The 23,101-nt window shown below is 29.2% G+C and overlaps 1 protein-coding gene and 1 long non-coding RNA gene across 4 annotated transcripts in view; one reads left to right on the top strand and one right to left on the bottom strand.

Moving 5' to 3' along the window:
• Positions 1 to 5,313: 5,313 nt before the first annotated feature.
• On the top strand, positions 5,314 to 11,493 carry LOC133539601 (uncharacterized). The gene is made up of 4 exons (XR_009803443.1): positions 5,314 to 5,506; positions 7,330 to 7,464; positions 7,540 to 7,710; positions 10,765 to 11,493. It is a non-coding gene; the product is annotated as an uncharacterized LOC133539601 (long non-coding RNA).
• Positions 10,692 to 23,101, bottom strand: part of borcs7 (BLOC-1 related complex subunit 7) — a 67,183-nt gene continuing 54,773 nt past the window's right edge. Inside the window, exon 7 of one of the 3 annotated variants that reach the window (XM_061881630.1) lies at positions 10,692 to 11,083. The gene's annotated coding sequence lies outside the window, so the exon portion shown is untranslated. The remainder of the gene's footprint in view (positions 11,084 to 23,101) is intronic. The other 2 variants (XM_061881628.1, XM_061881631.1) reach the window with 2 other exon arrangements.

Here is a 23,101-nt window from a genome sequence, read left to right as displayed (position 1 = left end):
ATACATGCATGTATGTATGTATATACATGTATATGTATGTATGTATATGTATGTATTTATGTATATGTATGTATATACATGCATGTATGTACATGTATGTATGTATATGTATGTATGCATGTATGTATGTATATACATGCATGTATATACATAAATTTATGTGTGTATATACATGCATGTATTAACATACATACATACATGTATATACATGTATGTATGTATATACATGTATGTATGTACATACATACATGTATATACATGTATGTATGTATATACATGTATGTATGTATATACATGCATGTATGTACATGCATGCATGTATGTATGTATATACATACATGTATGTATGTATATACATGCATGCATGTATGTATGTATATACATGCATGCATGTATGTATGTATATACATGTATGTATCTATGTATATGTATGTATGTATGTATCTATGTATATGTATGTATGTATGTATGTATCTATGTATGTATGTATGTATATGCATGTATGTATGTATATACATGCATGTATTTATGCATGTATGTATGTATATACATGTATATGTATGTATGTATATGTATGTATTTATGTATATGTATGTATATACATGCATGTATGTACATGTATGTATGTATATAAATGCATGTATGTACATGTATGTATGTATATACATGCATGTATGTATGTACATGTATGTATGTATATGTATGCATGTATGTATGTACATGTATGTATGTATATGTATGCATGTATGTATGTATATACATGCATGTATATACATGCATGTATTAACATACATACATACATGTATATACATGTATGTATGTATATACATGTATGTATGTATATACATGCATGTATGTATGTATAAACATGCATGTATGTATGTATCTATGTATATGCATGTATGTATATGTATGTATGTATATACATGTATGTATGTATATGTATGCATGTATGTATGTATATACATGTATGTATGTATGTATATACATGTATGTATGCATGTATATACATGCATGTATGTGTGTATATACATGCATGTATGTGTGTATATACATGCATCTATGTACATGCATACATGCATGTATGTATGTATATACATGCATGTATGTGTGTATATACATGCATGTATGTATGTACATACATACATACATGTATATACATACATGCATGTATATACATACATGCATGTATATACATACATACGTGTATGTATATACATACATACATGCATGTATATACATACATGTATATACATACATACATACATACATGTACGTACAAGCATGTATGTACATGTATGTATGTATATACATGCATGTATGTACATGTATGTATGTTTATACATGCATGTACATACATACATGCATGTATATACATACATACATACATGTACGTACAAGCATGTATGTACATGTATGTATGTATATACATGCATGTATGTACATGTATGTATGTTTATACATGCATGTACATACATACATGCATGTATGTATGTATGTACATACATACATGCATGTATGTATGTATATACATGCATGTATGTACATACATACATGCATGTATGTATGTATATACATGCATGTATGTGTGTATATACATACATACATACATGTATGTATATACATGTATTTATGTATGTTAATACATGCATGTATACACATACATACATGTATCTACATACATACATACATACATGTATATACATACATACATGTATGTATGTATGTATATACATGTATGTATGTATATACGTATATACATGTATGTATGTATATACGTATATACATGTATGTATGTATATACCTGCATGTATTTATGTATATACCTGCATGTATTTATGTATGTACATGCATGTATTTATGTATGTACATGCATGTATGTATGTATATACATGCATGTGTGTATATACATGTATGTATGTATGTTAATACATGCATGTATATACATACATACATGTATGTATGTATGTATATACATGTATGTATGTATATACGTATATACATGTATGTATGTATATACGTATATACATGTATGTATGTATATACCTGCATGTATTTATGTATATACCTGCATGTATTTATGTATGTACATGCATGTATTTATGTATGTACATGCATGTATGTATGTATATACATGCATGTGTGTATATACATGTATGTATGTATGTTAATACATGCATGTATACACATACATACATGTATATACATACATGTATGTATGTATGTGTATACATGCATGTATATACATACATACATGCATGTATATACATACATACAGGTATATACATACATACATACATGTATTTATATACATACATGTATGTATATACATGCATGTACTAACATACATACATGTGTCTACATACATGCATACATACATGTATGTTTATACATGTATGTATGTATATACACGTATGTATGTATATATATTCAAGCATGTATATACATACATACACACATGTGTAGGGATGTATGTACATATACAAATGTATATACGTATTTACATACATACCTATATACCATGGTGAGGTGGGGGTGGTAGTCTGACGGCGAGGCAGACACATAGATGGAGGGCCTGGCAAAAATGGAAGCGTGGACGGTGAGCGGCGGGAGTGACGCCACAATCGAGTTCAGGTGCCTGGATCGCACACCTGGACACAATTAAGGAATCTCTTGGTAGGTAAGAATGAGAGACGACAAGACAAGCAGCAACACATGCACACGGAAGCAAACTGTAGCGAGGAGCAGATGACGTGGAAGGTTGTAAAGCTACACCGTGGTGCGAGCAGTGAGAGCAACACGCAATAGACTTTGCTTATTGAAAAATAAATAAGTTTACACCTGCTGGAGCAAATGTCTGTGCTTGGTGAATGTATATACACACATACTTATTTATATATACACATACATGCATCCATCCAATGTATATACATCCAATATTTTTACATACATACATACATATGAATATACATACACACATACGTACGTTTGTTTGTATGTGTATATATACATTCATAAATACAGACGTATGTATACACGCATGTATGTATGTACATACATACCTATATGTGTATAAACAAATACATACATATGTACATACAAACATGTATATACAAACATGTATATACATACATAAATATACGCACATACGTAAATACATAAATACATGTATACATACATACGTAATTACATACATAAATAAAAACAAATACGTATATATATATACATACACTTTTTTATATATATATACATACGTATGTATATACATATATATATAGATACATATGCACATACATACATAAATACATTTGTACATAAATAGGTATAATATTACATGCATAAACATACATATGTATGAACATGCATACATACATAGTTATAAACAAACATACATATGTACATACATATGTACATATATGTTTATATATACACATACTAACGTATATACATACATGCATATGTAAATACACACATACATATGTATATACATATATATATGTATATACATACATATGTATATACATATATATGTATAGACATACATAAATATGTACATAAGTACATATTTGCACACATACATATGTAAGTATATACACACATAGGTATATACACATTTACGTACATACATACATATGTGTATACATACACATGTATAGACATTGATGTATGTACATCCATACATATGTATATACATACATACTTATGAATATACATTCATATGTACAGTAATACACACTTATATACATACATATGTAGTTATAAACAAACATACATACATACATATGTACATCCATACATATGTATATATACACATACTAACGGAAATACATACATGCATATGTAAATACATACATATGTATACAAACATATGTATGCATACATATGTATACATACATATATATGTATGTATATACACAAACATACATTGTTGTATATAAAGAGTGTTACTTTTTGTCTGCAAAAAAAGTCTATTTGTGCCTTTTTTATTTATTTAATTCCACCCCAGAATCCTGAGGTGGTTCAGTCCAATAATTACTTGCAGCTAGGGGTGTAACGGTACACAAACATTTCGGTTCGGTACGTACCTCGGTTCAGAGGTCACGGTTCGGTTTATTTTCGGTACAGTAAGAAAAAAACAAAAGAAAAAATTTGCTAAATCTTCCACCAAAAATAATTTTCTTAGTGCAATATTTGATGTGAAGTAATTGGAAACTTGGATAGATCAATAATTCATAATAACATTGATTTTGATTCATTATGTACCCCAAAAGGGAATAAGCGGTAGAAAATGGATGGATGGATGGATGTTTTAAACAATGACAGTTTGAAAACAAAAACACAGCTTTGTTTTATTAGTCAACGTTGCAAGTTTTTCTAAATTACATTTAGCCTTTCATCCATCCATCCATCCATCTTCTTCCGCTTATCCGAGGTCGGGTCGCGGGGGCAACAGCCTAAGCAGGGAAACCCAGACTTCCCTCTCCCCAGCCACTTTGTCTAGCTCTTCCCGGGGGATCCCGAGGCGTTCCCAGGCCAGCCGGGAGACATAGTCTTCCCAACATGTCCTGGGTCTTCCCCGTGGCCTCCTACCGGTTGGACGTGCCCTAAACACCTCCCTAGGGAGGCATTCGGGTGGCATCCTGACCAGATGCCCGAACCACCTCATCTGGCTCCTCTCCATGTGGAGGAGCAGCGGCTTTACTTTGAGTTCCTCCCGGATGGCAGAGCTTCTCACCCTATCTCTAAGGGAGAGACCCAAACTCATTTGGGCCGCTTGTACCCGTGATCTTATCCTTTCGGTCATGACCCAAAGCTCATGACCATAGGTGAGGATGGGAACGTAGATTGACCGGTAAATTGAGAGCTTTGCCTTCCGGCTCAGCTCCTTCTTCACCACAACGGATCAGTACAACGTCCGCATTACTGAAGACGCCGCACCGATCCACCTGTCGATCTCACGATCCACTCGTGAACAAGACTCCTAGGTACTTGAACTCCTCCACTTGGGGCAGGGTCTCCTCCCCAACCCGGAGATGGCACTCCACCCTTTTCCGGGCGAGAACCATGGACTCGGACTTGGAGGTGCTGATTCATTTAGCCTTTAAGATTTTTTATTTCACTTTTGTTTATTTTAATAGTTTTTTAAGAATGTGCCGTGGGCCTTTAAAACATTAGCTTTGTGCCGCAAATGGCCTCCGGGGCAAACTTTTGAAACCCCTGCTATAGATAATAAAAAATTAAATCTGATTAATCAAAGGATAAAAAGTAGAGCCTGGCGGCGCATGCGCGTTTATCATAACTCTCTCGCGCTCTCTGTCTCTGCCCCGCCCTCACGAATGTTAAGGCTGTGTGCACCACTTTTTTTTTTGGTTTTTAACCCCTTCTTAACCTTGAACATACATTGAAAATACATACAACCATAACTTCAAATGCCGGACATTCGAGGCATTTAAGAAACTCCACCTGGACAGCTCCGAAAAGAGGACATATCCCGTGAAAAGAGGAGGTGTGGTCAGTCTATCATAGCCCAGTCGTTGCTAGCATGCCGTGTGTTGTTGTTTTTTTGATTGATTAAAACTTACATATTCCGTACAATTGACCACTAAATGCTAACACCCCAATAAGTATTTCAACTTGTTTAAGTCCACGTAAATTAATCCATGGTGCCTCGGTGTGCATTGTTTACACAACGTGCGGTGCGCTACTTATATGTCCGTGTTGTTCCGTTCACCTGCGAACCGAACCGAACCCAAACTCCCTTACCTGGTTTAGGCATTAGGGCCTAAAGCAGGGGTCACCAACACCAGGTCGCCCGTAAGGACCAGATGAGTCGCCCGCTGGCCTGTTCTAAAAATAGCTCAAATAGCAGCACTTACCAGTGAGCTGCCTCTATTTTTTTAAATTCTATTTTTTTTACTAGCAAGCTGTTCTCGCTTTGCTCGACATTTTTAATTCTAAGAGAGACAAAAGTCAAATAGAATTTCAAAATCCAAGAAAATATTTTAAAGACTTGTTCTTCACTTGTTTAAATTACTTTTACGATCATATTTGTACATATTGTATGTGCTGGTGTTGTTCTATTGTTGTTGTTTTTATCTCTGTCTAATCCCCCTCTTTTCCCCACAATTTCCCCCCTGTCTTCCTTTTTTTTCTCTTTCTATCCCCTCCTGCTCGAGCCCGGCTGCACCAAATGATAATATAAATACATTTAATAAAGTCACATTTAAATTAGGCAACAAGAGATGTATCCTACACTTCTCTTTTGTAAAGTAAATCTGAGCAGCCGATATGGGCATCTACATCTATATTATGATTTGCCTGAGAAGCTGGACAGGACAAAATAAAAAAAATCATTTATTTTTTTACTTTGCTTCTTATAACTTTCAGAAAGACAATTTTAGAGCGAAAAATACAACCTTAAAAATGATTTTAGGATTTTTAAACACATATACCTTTTCACCTTTTAAATTCCTTCCTCTTCTTTCCTGACAATTTAAATCAATGTTCAAGTAAATTTAATTTTTTTTTTTGTAAAGAATAATAAATACATTTTAATTTAATTCTTCATTTTAGCTTCTGTTTTTTCAACGAAGAATATTTGTGAAATATTTCTTCAAACTTATGATTAAAATTAAAAAAATATATATTCTGGCAAATCTAGAAAATCTGTAGAATCAAATTTATATCTTATTTCAAAGACTTTTGAATTTCTTTTAAAAATTTTGATCTGGAAAATCTAGAAGAAATAATGATTTCTCTTTGTTAGAAATATAGCTTGGTCCAATTTGTTATATATTCTAACAAAGTGCAGATTGGATTTTAATCTATTTAAAACATGTCATCCAAATTCTAAAATTAATCTAAATCAGCAAAAATTACTAATGATGTTCCTTAAATTATTTTTTTAATTTTTTCAAAAAGATTCGAATTAGCTAGTTTTTGTCTTCTTTTTTTCGGTTGAATTCGGAATTTTAAAGAGTAGAAATTGAAGATAAACAATGTTTCAAAACTTAATTTTCATTTTTTTCTTGTTTTCTCCTCTTTTAAACCGTTCAATTAAGTGTTTTTTCATCATTTATTCTCCACAAAACACCTTCCGTAAAAGGAAAAAAAATGCACGACGGAATGACAGACAGAAATACCCATTTTTTAAATATATATATAGATTTATTTATTAAAGGTAAATTGAGCAAATTGGCTATTTCCGGCAATGTATTTAAGTGTGTATCAAACTGGTAGCCCTTCGCATTAATCAGTACCCAAAGTAGCTCTTGGTTTCAAAAAGGTTGGTGACCTCTGCTCTAAACAATGGACCCTCCCTCTCTAAAGCCCCAGGCCCAAATCCCAGTGAGACAAGTTCGCATCAGCAAGTCTTGTTGGACATGTTTTACTTGACATTGTTCAGCACAAGCAGTGACAGTTGAAGGTCAAACTCCAGCGGCTGCAAGGTCATGCAGACCACAGGTAATCAGCAAGTAGGTTATTTCACCTGCAGTATGTTGAATAATAAACTACATTTCTTTTTACATATAATTACAGAGGATGCGGCAAAGATGTCCACAGCAATGGACGTGCTTAAATGGCATCAAGAAATGTCCATTACAGAGGACGTGGACAAGTGTCCACCACAATGGACGTGGCAACACTACACTTGTTAAAGTACCTGGGAGTCCACCTGGACCACAAACTGGACTGGTCAACAGATGAAAGGTCAGAGCAGAGTCTTCTTCTCAAAAGGTCTATACGTATTTCCTTGAATTGCTGCCGGGGCGCTAATTAATTTAAAACCTCTTCTCACTCCGACCTTTACCAAAGGCATGCGGTAAATTTAGGCCTGCGCTTATAAATTTGAGTGTGATGTAAGGATACCATCATGAAAAGCATATTTAATAAAAAAACGTTATCATGGTCTTACCTTTACTTATAAATGAAGTCCATGCGCAGCTCCTTCTGATCAAAAGCATCGACAACTTGTTTATAAAAGTCTTCCTTATCTTTCTTCAGTTTTAAAAGTCTCTCTGTATCGATGGAGATCTTCCTTTATTACCTCCTGCTTCGATTGAAAGTCCAGTTTAGAAAACTGTTTTATTTTAGATATGTAATCCTCCATGTTAAAAGTGCAAGCGAGAGGAAAAAATAAACGATCGCTGTTCACTCTTGCTGCTTGTTGTCACTTCTTCTGCAGCCGAGTAGTCGCAAAAAGGATCACTAGCGCCCTCTACCACCAGGAGGCGGGAGTCATTTAATGACTCATATTTGACACACGCAGCTACGGTATATTAATAAAACATAGCTGCTTACTGTTCTTTTTAGCATATTCAATAGCTTGGACCTTAAATCCTACTGAATAGCTCTTAATCTTCTTCCCTTTATGTGATTTCAAATTATTGAAATCAGCCTCCTCCATTTTGAAAATGATGACAGGTGAAGTGTCACTCGTGACGTGACGAGTTTGACCGGGCGGAAATTTTAGGCATATGCTAATTATTTTGCGAAACCAGTTTGACCCGGCGGTAATACTAAGGATGCGCTAATTATTTTGTGAGACGAGTTTGACCAGGCAGTAATTCTAGGCAGGCGCATACTATATACCCGGCGGCAATTCAAGGAAATACGTTATACGTCATATCCGGCTTCCATTTTAATTTTGTAGTTTTAACTAAAAAAAAACACCATCTCGGTTGTAGTTCAAACCCACCCCCACACCTCACACATGCCTTAATTTTCTATATTTCTGTACTTTTATCTAGTCAGGCCCACTTTTTATTCCATGGTAAAGACTGGAATGTTTTTTTTAAGTTGGCCCTAACCTCATTAAATAACCAAAGGCTATTTTGAGACAGTTTTAGTAACAGAGTCGCGTTAATGTCCAAACACAATACAAACATCCTATTTTATAAGCCTTTAGGGTCTATTATTTAACGTACATATGTTTATATATATGTATGTATACATATATTTGTGTATATATACATACATATCTATGTATGTATATATGTAAATATACATACATATGCCAAATATAAACAGATATGTATTTATATATGTATGTCTGTAAATATGTATATGTATACATACGTAATTGTATACATGTATATATTTGTATTTGTATATATATATATATGTACGGATGTGTGTATGTATATATACATGTATGTATGTATGTGAGTTTGTATGTGTATATATATATGTACTGTAAGTGTATATATTTGTATAAATATATATACATATATGTATATATATTTGTATGAATATATATACACATATATGTATGTGTATATACTTGAGTATGTATGTGTATATATATATATATGTATGTGTATATATTTATATATATATATGTATATATACATAAATGCATATATATATATATACATGTGTATATGTATGTATGTATGAATGCACATATATATGTGTATATATAATGTATGTATGTATGTATAAATAAGCATATGTGTGTATATACGTACATGTTTATATATGTATTTATACATGTGTCTATATACATACATACGCCAAATATAAACAGATATGTATTTATATAAGTATATTCGTATATATGCCTATATATAATGTATGTATACATGTGTATTTATAATGTATGCATAAATGTATATACATGTATAAGCATATATATCAAATCAACTTTATTTATAAAGCACATTTAAAATTTACCACAGGGGTAGTCAAAGTGCTGTACAATGGACAGGTTAAAAGATAATACGAAGACCGAGCAAACAACACTACACAAACAGAACATGATAAAAAAATAAATGAATAAAACATAAAAACAGGTTCACAGCAGGTGCATACTTGGGCGCCATTGCAGGATGGATATCACTTAGTGTTAAAAGCCAAGGAATAAAAGTATGTTTTTAAGAGAGATTTAAAATCAGGAAGAGAGGAGGCTTGTCTAACACTCAGAGGTAGGTCGTTCCAGAGCTTGGGAGCAGCAGCAGCGAAAGCTCTGTCACCTCTAAGCTTCAGCCTTGTGTCAGGGACCCTCAGTAGCAGCTGATCTTAGGGATCGAGTGGGGCAGTAAGGCTGAAGGAGGTCAGAGAAATATGTTGGCCCGAGGTTGTTTAGACATTTAAAAACAAATAGAAGGAGTTTAAAATTGATTCGATATATATGAGTTTATATAATGTACTGTATGTATATGTATGTGTATATATATACATGTTTATATTTGTGTGTATATACATATCTATGTATGTTTATTTATGCATGTAAATATACATACATGTATATTTATATAGATATGTATATACATATGTAAATATACATGTTTGCATATATGTGTATGTAAATAAATGTATAAATATGTGTATACATTATGTATATGTATGTATATATACGTGCAAAGATATGTATATGTAAGTATATACATATATAACATATATATATATATACACACTTACATGTGTGTATATATGCAAATGTATATGCATATATGTATGTATATATATGTATATAAAAATGTGTATATGTATGTATGTGTATATATATATATATATGTGTGTATATATGCAAATGTATATGCATATATGTATGTATATATATATATGTGTGTATATATATGTATAAGAATGTGTATATGTATGTATGTGTATATATATATGTGTGTGTGTATATATATGCGTATGTATGTGTATATATATGTATGTATATAATGTGTCTATATATATAAATATATATATATATATCCGTATATGTTTATATGTATGTATATATAATGTGTATATGTATGTATGTACATGCAGTGTGGCCACGGATGAAACGCTGGCTGTCCAAAGTCGGGACCCGGGGTGGACTGCTCGTCTGTGCATCGGTTGGGGACATCTCTGCGCTGATGACGTGTAACCGCTCGGGTTTGGTCTCCTGCTGGCCCCACTATGGACTAGACACTCACAATATTATGCAAGATCCATACAAAGGTAAGTATGTATTCATTTATTGCTGTGGTCGCCCAGGGAGGTCTCCACATCTGCGGTCCTCTCCAAGGTTTCTCTTTGTACTATGGGTAGAGTTTTTCTTTGCCCTGACGGGGGATCTGATGGTGTCGTTGTAGCTTGTCTAGTTCTTTGAGACATAAACATCTAATGATTGATGAATGTGTATGTGGTTACATACACAGTATGTATTTACAATGTTTGTACGAATACACATATGTATGTATGTAAATGTATGTACATTTGAATATACATACATGTATGTACATACATACATATATATACACAAACATACATGTATAAAAAATATATATATATGTATGTTTGTGTATATACATGTATGTGTATGTTTATACATACATACTCACATACATGTATATACATACATTTATGTACATACATGTATGTATATATATACATACATACCTTTATGTATATATATGTATGTATACATAAACATACATGTATGTATCTATGTATAAACATACATGTATATAAATACATGTATTATGTACATTTATGTATGTACATACATACATGTTACATACATGCATGCATGTTACATACATGCATGCATGTACGTACGTACAAGTATGTATATACATTCATGTATGTATATACATACATACATGTATATACATACATATATACATTAATACATGAATTCCTGTGAATTCCTGCACACACATAAATATATACATACATGTATGTATTTATATACATGTATGTATGTATATATGTTCGTATGTGTGTGTTTACAGAAATACATGTATATACATACCTGTGTGTCTGTACATGTATATACAGAAATACATGTATGTACATACATGTGTATATATACGTACACATAAAAATACATTCATGTATGTATGTATGTATGTATGTATGTACGTATGTATATATGTATATACATACATGTATATATGTATGTATGAATATACGTAGATACATATGTATGAATATACGTAGATATGTATGTATATACATATCTACATGTATTTCTGTATAAACATACATATACATGTATATACATACATACACATATGTATTTATGTATGTACATACATACTTCCATGTATGTATATATATATGTATATAAATGGACGTATGTTTCTGTGTATATACATGTATGTGTGCATATACATTTATGTATGTATATACATACATGTATGTGTATATGTATACATGCATACATGTATGTACGTATGTATATACATGCATACATGTATGTATGTATGTATATACATGTATGTATTTATTTACATGTATGTTTGTGTGTATATACATGCATGTGTGTATATATGTATGTATATACATACATGTTTGTACGTACATTCATTTATGTATGTATATACATGTATATGTATGTATATACAGAAATGTATGTATGTACATAAATATATATATATACATATATTTCTGCATATACATATGTGTGTATTAATGTATATGCATACATATATGTTTGTGTGTGTGTATACATACATGTATGTATGTACATACATACATGTGTGTTTATATATACATACATGTGTATACATACGTGCATGTATGTACATACATGTATGGATATATATACATACATACCTTTATGTATATACATGTATTTATACATAAACATACATGTATGTATATACATACATATATGTATTTATGTATATACATGCATGTATTTATGCATGTATGTATGTATATACATGTATGTATGTATATACATGTATATACATAAATACATACATGTATATACATACATGCATGTATTTATGTATATACATTCATGTATATACATAAATACATGTATATACATACATGCATGTATTTATGTATATACATTCATGTATTTATGTATATACATGCATGTATTTATGTATATACATGCATGTATGTATGTATATACATGCATGTATGTATGTATATACATGCATGTATTTATGTATGTATGTATATACATGTATATACATAAATACATGCATGTATATACATGCATGCATGTATTTATGTATATACATTCGTGTATTTATGTATATACATGCATGTATGTATTTATGTATGTACATTTATTATATACATGTATGTATTTATGTATATACATGTATGTATTTATGTGTATACATGTATATACATGCATGTATGTATATACATGTATGTATTTATGTATATACATGCATGTATATACATACATACATGTACATACATGCATGTATATACATACATACATGTACATACATGCATGTATATACATACATGTATATACATACATGCATGTATATACATACATGTATATACATACATGCATGTATATACATACATATACATAGATACATACATGTATATACATACATGTATGTATGTATGTTAATACATGCATGTATATACATGCATGTATTAACATACATACATACATGTATATACATGTATGTATCTATGTATATGTATGTATGTATCTATGTATATGTATGTATGTATGTATATGCATGTATGTATATGTATGTATGTATGTATGTATATACATGTATGTATGTATATACATGCATGCATGTATGTATATACATACATGTATGTATGTATATACATGCATGCATGCATGTATGTATGTATATATACATGTATGTATCTATGTATATGTATGTATGTATCTATGTATATACATGTATGTATGTATATACATACATGCATGCATGTATGTATGTATATACATACATGTATGTATGTATATACATGCATGCATGCATGTATGTATGTATGTATATACATACATGCATGCATGTATGTATGTATATACATACATGTATGTATGTATATACATGCATGCATGCATGTATGTATGTATATACATGTATGTATCTATGTATATGTATGTATGTATCTATGTATATGTATGTATGTATATGTATGTATATACATGCATGTATGTACATGTATGTATGTATGTATATACATGCATGTATGTATGTACATGTATGTATGTATGTATATGTATGTATGCATGTATGTATGTACATGTATGTATGTATATGTATGTATGCATGTATGTATGTATGTATATACATGCATGTATATACATAAATGCATGTGTGTATATACATGCATGTATTAACATACATACATACATGTATATACATGTATGTATGTATATACATGTATGTATGTATATACATGCATGTATGTACATACATACATGTATATACATGTATGTATGTATATACATGTATGTATGTATATACATGCATGTATGTACATGCATGCATGTATGTATGTATATACATGTATGTATGTATATACATGCATGCATGTATGTATGTATGTATATACATGCATGCATGTATGTATGTATGTATGTATATACATGTATGTATCTATGTATATGTATGTATGTATGTATCTATGTATATGTATGTATGTATGTATCTATGTATGTATGTATGTATATGCATGTATGTATGTATATACATGCATGTATTTATGCATGTATGTATGTATATACATGTATATGTATGTATGTATATGTATGTATTTATGTATATGTATGTATATACATGCATGTATGTACATGTATGTATGTATATAAATGCATGTATGTACATGTATGTATGTATATACATGCATGTATGTATGTACATGTATGTATGTATATGTATGTACATGTATGTATGTATATGTATGCATGTATGTATGTATATACATGCATGTATATACATGCATGTATTAACATACATACATACATGTATATACATGTATGTATGTATATACATGTATGTATGTATATACATGCATGTATGTATGTATAAACATGCATGTATGTATATGTATGTATGTATATACATGTATGTATGTATATGTATGCATGTATGTATGTATATACATGTATGTATGTATGTATATACATGTATGTATGTATGTATATACATGCATGTATGTGTGTATATACATGCATGTATGTGTGTATATACATGCATCTATGTACATGCATACATGCATGTATGTATGTATATACATGCATGTATGTGTGTATATACATGCATGTATGTATGTACATACATACATACATGTATATACATACATGCATGTATATACATACATGCATGTATATACATACATACATAAATACATGCAGGTATATACATACATACATGTATATACATACATACATGTATATACATACATACATGTATGCATATACATACATGCAGGTATATACATACATACATGTATATACATACATGCATGTATATACATACATGTATATACATACATACATGTATGCATATACATACATGTATGTATATACATGTATGTATGTTTATACATGCATGTATGTATGTTTATACATGCATGTATGTATATACATGTATGTATGTATATACATGTATGTATGTATGTATGTATATACATGTATGTATGTATATACATGCATGTATGTATGTTTATACATGCATGTATGTATATACATGTATGTATGTATATACATGTATGTATGTATGTACATACATACATGTATGTATATACATGTATGTATGTATGTATGTACATACATACATGTATGTATATACATGTATGTATGTATGTACGTACATACATGCATGTATGTATATACATGTATGTATGTATGTACATACATACATGCATGTATGTATATACATGTATGTATGTATATACATGTATGTATGTATATACATGCATGTATGTATGTACATACATGTATATACATACATACATGTATATACATACATGCATGTATAAACATACATACATGCATGTATATACATACATGTATGTATATACATGTATGTACATACATACATGTATATACATGTATGTATTTATGTATATACATGCATGTATGTACGTACATGCATGTATAAACATACATACATGTACATACATGCATGTATATACATACATGTATGTACATACATACATGTATATACATGTATGTATTTATGTATATACATGCATATACATGTATGTACATACATACATGTATATACATGTATGTATTTATGTATATACATGCATGTATGTACGTACATGCATGTATAAACATACATACATGTACATACATGCATGTATATACATACATACATGTACATACATGCATGTATATACATGTATGTATGTATGTATATACATACACGTATGTATGTATGTATATACATACACGTATGTATGTATGTATATACGTGTATGTATGTATGTATATACATGCATGTATATACACACATACATGCATGTATATACGCACATACATACATGTATATACATACATACATACATACATACATACATGTATATACATACATACATGCATGTATATACATACATACATGCATGTATATATATACATACATGCATGTATACACGTACATACATGCATACATATACATACATACATGTATATACATACATGCATATACATACATACATACATATACATAGATACATACATGTATATACATGCATACATGTATATACATGTATGTATGTATGTTAATACATGCATGTATATACACACATGCATTTATGTATATACATGCATGTATATACATACATACATGCATACATATACATACATACATGTACATACATACATGCATGTATATACATACATACATGTACATACATGCATGTATATACATACATATACATACATATACATATGCATGTATATACATACATACATGCATAAATACATGCATGTATATACATACATACATGCATATACATACATACATACATACATACATATACATAGATACATACATACATACATGTATATACATACATACATGCATGCATGTATATACATACATACATGTATGTATATGCATACATACATGTATGCATATACATACATGTATGTATATACATGTATTTATGTATATACCTGCATGTATTTATGTATGTATGTATATACCTGCATGTATTTATGTATGTACATGCATTTATGTATGTATGTATATACATGTATGTATGTATGTATGTATGTCAATACATGCATGTATATACATACATACATACATGTATGTGTATACATGTATGTATGTATATACATGCATGTATGTATATGCATGTATGTATATGCATACATGAATGTATGTATGTATATACATGTATGTATGTATATACATGTATGTATGTACATACATACATGCATGTATATACATACATACATGCATGTATATACATACATACATGTATATACACACATATATATACATACATGTATATACATACATACGTGTATGTATATACATACATACATGCATGTATGTATATACATGCATGTATGTATGTATATACATGTATGTATGTATATACATGCATGTATGTATGTATGTATATACATGCATGTATGTACATGTGTGTATGTTTATACATGCGTGTATATACATAAATACATACATGTATATACATACGTGTATTTATATACATACATACATGCATGTATATACATACATACGTGTATGTATATACATACATACATGCATGTATATACATACATGTATATACATACATACATACATACATGTACGTACAAGCATGTATGTACATGTATGTATGTATATACATGCATGTATGTACATGTATGTATGTTTATACATGCATGTACATACATACATGCATGTATATACATACATACATACATACATACATACATACATACATACATGTACGTACAAGCATGTATGTACATGTATGTATGTATATACATGCATGTATGTACATGTATGTATGTTTATACATGCATGTACATACATACATGCATGTATATACATACATACATGTACATACATGCATGTATATACATACATGTATATACATACATGCATGTATATACATACATGTATATACATACATGCATGTATATACATACATATACATAGATACATACATGTATATACATACATGTATGTATGTATGTATGTATGTTAATACATGCATGTATATACATGCATGTATTAACATACATACATACATGTATATACATGTATGTATCTATGTATATGTATGTATGTATCTATGTATATGTATGTATGTATGTATATGCATGTATGTATATGTATGTATGTATGTATATACATGTATGTATGTATATACATGCATGCATGTATGTATATACATACATGTATGTATGTATATACATGCATGCATGCATGTATGTATGTATATATACATGTATGTATCTATGTATATGTATGTATGTATCTATGTATATACATGTATGTATGTACTGTATATACATGCATGCATGTATGTATGTATATACATACATGTATGTATGTATATACATGCATGCATGCATGTATGTATGTATATACATGTATGTATCTATGTATATGTATGTATGTATCTATGTATATGTATGTATGTATATGCATGTATGTATGTATATACATGCATGTATTTATGCATGTATGTATGTATATACATGTATATGTATGTATGTATATGTATGTATTTATGTATATGTATGTATATACATGCATGTATGTACATGTATGTATGTATGTATATACATGCATGTATGTATGTACATGTATGTATGTATGTATATGTATGTATGCATGTATGTATGTACATGTATGTATGTATATGTATGTATGCATGTATGTATGTATATACATGCATGTATATACATAAATGCATGTGTGTATATACATGCATGTATTAACATACATACATACATGTATATACATGTATGTATGTATATACATGTATGTATGTATATACATGCATGTATGTACATGCATGCATGTATGTATGTATATACATACATGTATGTATGTATATACATGCATGCATGTATGTATGTATGTATATACATGCATGCATGTATGTATGTATGTATATACATGTATGTATCTATGTATATGTATGTATGTATGTATCTATGTATATGTATGTATGTATGTATCTATGTATATGTATGTATGTATATGCATGTATGTATGTATATACATGTATATGTATGTATGTATATGTATGTATTTATGTATATGTATGTATATACATGCATGTATGTACATGTATGTATGTATATAAATGCATGTATGTACATGTATGTATGTATATACATGCATGTATGTATGTACATGTATGTATGTATATGTATGTACATGTATGTATGTATATGTATGCATGTATGTATGTATATACATGCATGTATATACATGCATGTATTAACATACATACATACATGTATATACATGTATGTATGTATATACATGTATGTATGTATATACATGCATGTATGTATGTATAAACATGCATGTATGTATGTATCTATGTATATGCATGTATGTATATGTATGTATGTATATACATGTATGTATGTATATGTATGTATGTATATACATGTATGTATGTATGTATATACATGTATGTATGTATGTATATACATGCATGTATGTGTGTATATACATGCATGTATGTGTGTATATACATGCATCTATGTACATGCATACATGCATGTATGTATGTATATACATGCATGTATGTGTGTATATACATGCATGTATGTATGTACATACATACATACATGTATATACATACATGCATGTATATACATACATGCAGGTATATACATACATACATGTATATACATACATACATGTATATACATACATACATGTATGCATATACATACATGCAGGTATATACATACATACATGTATATACATACATGCATGTATATACATACATGCATGTATATACATACATACATACATGTATGCATATACATACATGTATGTATGTTTATACATGCATGTATGTATGTTTATACATGCATGTATGTATATACATGTATGTATGTATATACATGTATGTATGTATGTATGTATATACATGTATGTATGTATATACATGCATGTATGTATGTTTATACATGCATGTATGTATATACATGTATGTATGTATATACATGTATGTATGTATGTACATACATACATGTATGTATATACATGTATGTATGTATGTACATACATACATGCATGTATGTATATACATGTATGTATGTATGTACATACATACATGCATGTATGTATATACATGTATGTATGTATATACATGTATGTATGTATATACATGCATGTATGTATGTACATACATGTATATACGTACATACATGTATATACATACATGCATGTATAAACATACATACATGCATGTATATACATACATGTATGTATATACATGTATGTACATACATACATGTATATACATGTATGTATTTATGTATATACATGCATGTATGTACGTACATGCATGTATAAACATACATACATGTACATACATGCATGTATATACATACATGTATGTATATACATGTATGTACATACATACATGTATATACATGTATGTATTTATGTATATACATGCATATACATGTATGTACATACATACATGTATATACATGTATGTATTTATGTATATACATGCATGTATGTACGTACATGCATGTATAAACATACATACATGTACATACATGCATGTATATACATACATACATGTACATACATGCATGTATATACATGTATGTATGTATGTATATACATACACGTATGTATGTATGTATATACGTGTATGTATGTATGTATATACATGCATGTATATACACACATACATGCATGTATATACGCACATACATACATGTATATACATACATACATACATACATACATACATGTATATACATACATACATGCATGTATATACATACATACATGCATGTATATATATACATACATGCATGTATACACGTACATACATGCATACATATACATACATACATGTATATACATACATGCATATACATACATACATACATATACATAGATACATACATGTATATACATGCATACATGTATATACATGTATGTATGTATGTTAATACATGCATGTATATACACACATGCATTTATGTATATACATGCATGTATATACATACATACATGCATACATATACATACATACATGTACATACATACATGCATGTATATACATACATACATGTACATACATGCATGTATATACATACATATACATACATATACATATGCATGTATATACATACATACATGCATAAATACATGCATGTATATACATACATACATGCATATACATACATACATACATACATACATACATATACATAGATACATACATACATACATGTATATACATACATACATGCATGCATGTATATACATACATACATGTATGTATATGCATACATACATGTATGCATATACATACATGTATGTATATACATGTATTTATGTATATACCTGCATGTATTTATGTATGTATGTATATACCTGCATGTATTTATGTATGTACATGCATTTATGTATGTATGTATATACATGTATGTATGTATGTATGTATGTCAATACATGCATGTATATACATACATACATACATGTATGTGTATACATGTATGTATGTATATACATGCATGTATGTATATGCATGTATGTATATGCATACATGAATGTATGTATGTATATACATGTATGTATGTATATACATGTATGTATGTACATACATACATGCATGTATATACATACATACATGCATGTATATACATACATACATGTATATACACACATATATATACATACATGTATATACATACATACGTGTATGTATATACATACATACGTGTATGTATATACATACATACATGCATGTATGTATATACATGCATGTATGTATGTATATACATGTATGTATGTATATACATGTATGTATGTATGTATATACATGCATGTATGTATGTATGTATATACATGCATGTATGTACATGTGTGTATGTTTATACATGCATGTATATACATAAATACATACATGTATATACATACGTGTATTTATATACATACATACATGCATGTATATACATACATACGTGTATGTATATACATACATACATGCATGTATATACATACATGTATATACATACATACATACATACATGTACGTACAAGCATGTATGTACATGTATGTATGTATATACATGCATGTATGTATGTTTATACATGCATGTACATACATACATGCATGTATATACATACATACATACATACATACATACATACATGTACGTACAAGCATGTATGTACATGTATGTATGTATATACATGCATGTATGTACATGTATGTATGTTTATACATGCATGTACATACATACATGCATGTATATACATACATACATGTACATACATGCATGTATATACATACATGTATATACATACATGCATGTATATACATACATGTATATACATACATGCATGTATATACATACATATACATAGATACATACATGTATATACATACATGTATGTATGTATGTTAATACATGCATGTATATACATGCATGTATTAACATACATACATACATGTATATACATGTATGTATCTATGTATATGTATGTATGTATCTATGTATATGTATGTATGTATCTATGTATATGTATGTATGTATGTATATGCATGTATGTATATGTATGTATGTATGTATATACATGTATGTATGTATATACATGCATGCATGTATGTATATACATACATGTATGTATGTATATACATGCATGTATGTATGTATATATACATGTATGTATCTATGTATATGTATGTATGTATCTATGTATATACATGTATGTATGTATATACATGTATGTATGTATATACATGCATGCATGTATGTATGTATATACATGCATGCATGCATGTATGTATGTATATACATGTATGTATCTATGTATATGTATGTATGTATCTATGTATATGTATGTATGTATATGCATGTATGTATGTATATACATGCATGTATTTATGCATGTATGTATGTATATACATGTATATGTATGTATGTATATGTATGTATTTATGTATATGTATGTATATACATGCATGTATGTACATGTATGTATGTATGTATATACATGCATGTATGTACATGTATGTATGTATATGTATGTATGCATGTATGTATGTATATACATGCATGTATATACATAAATTTATGTGTGTATATACATGCATGTATTAACATACATACATACATGTATATACATGTATGTATGTATATACATGTATGTATGTACATACATACATGTATATACATGTATGTATGTATATACATGTA

This window comes from Nerophis ophidion, linkage group LG21 (assembly GCF_033978795.1).
Source record: "Nerophis ophidion isolate RoL-2023_Sa linkage group LG21, RoL_Noph_v1.0, whole genome shotgun sequence".
Lineage (NCBI taxonomy): Eukaryota > Metazoa > Chordata > Actinopteri > Syngnathiformes > Syngnathidae > Nerophis > Nerophis ophidion.
The sequence above is the reverse complement of the archived record's forward strand: the minus strand, read 5'-3'. Positions and strand labels throughout refer to the sequence as shown.